Source organism: Aethalodelphis obliquidens, unplaced genomic scaffold, assembly GCF_003676395.1.
Source record: "Aethalodelphis obliquidens isolate GAN/ISIS:26980383/991018 unplaced genomic scaffold, ASM367639v1 scaffold5, whole genome shotgun sequence".
NCBI lineage: Eukaryota > Metazoa > Chordata > Mammalia > Artiodactyla > Delphinidae > Aethalodelphis > Aethalodelphis obliquidens.
Genome location: NW_020837949.1, coordinates 66065530 through 66066669, shown reverse-complemented (window position 1 = coordinate 66066669; position 1140 = coordinate 66065530).

Below are 1140 nucleotides of genomic sequence, written 5' to 3'. Positions count from 1 at the left end.
ATTAGTGAGCTGTGGGACAGTTTTGAGTGGCTTAATATACAAGTAATTGGAGTTCCTGGAAGATAGAAACTATTTGAAGTGATGATGGCCAAGAATTTTATGAATTTGATAAAATCTGTAAACACACAGATACAAAAATCTCAGTGAACCCCAACCACAAGAAACATGAAAAGAAATACTCTAAAACAAATTGTAAGCAAATTTCACAAAACAAACATTAAATAGAAATATCATAAAACCATAGAGAGAAAGAAGAAACATTACATAGGAAAAAAACTAACTTCTCATTGAAACAACAAAAGAACATTTATAAAAGCCCTAAAAACAAACACATCAAAACCCTGTGAATGTACAGTTTGTTATCCAGCAAGAATATCTTTAAAAACAATGATAAAAGAAAGAATTCTTCGGATATACAGAAGCTGAAAGAATTCATAACCAGTAGAAATGTATTCTAAGAAATATCAAAGAAAGTCCTTCAAGCACAAAGAAAATGAACATGTGGATCAATAAAAGGAATAAAGAGCATCAAAATGGTAATTACATTGGAAAATATATAATATTAAAATATTTAAATCTTATTAGTAGATAGCTTACTGTTTAAACAAAAATAATCACAATGTGGAGTTTATAACTTGTATAGATGTAAAATGTATGACAAGTTATTGCAAAGGCTGGGAGGGGAGAAGAGGAAGGATATACTTTTAAGGTGCTTATACCAGACATGAAATGGTTTGGAATCACTTGAAAGCAGACTGTGATTAGTTAAAGATATGTACTATAAATCTAAAAATAACTACCAAAATAACAAATATCTATAGTTAATAAGCAAATGTAAGAGAAAAAAAGGAATCATTAAAAAAAATCAATAAGCCCCAAACAAATAAGAAAGAAGAAAAAAGAGGACAAACAACAAATAAAACACATATCAAGATTACAGATTTAACAGTAACCATATCAATAATCAAATTAAATATAAATGGTCTAAATTCTCCAAATTAAAAGGTAGAGATTGTCAGATTGGATGGAAAAGCAATATCCAACCATAAGCTGCCTAAAAAGTGTATATATATATATATACTTTATATTCTACTAGTATATATATATATATATATATATATATATATATATATATACACA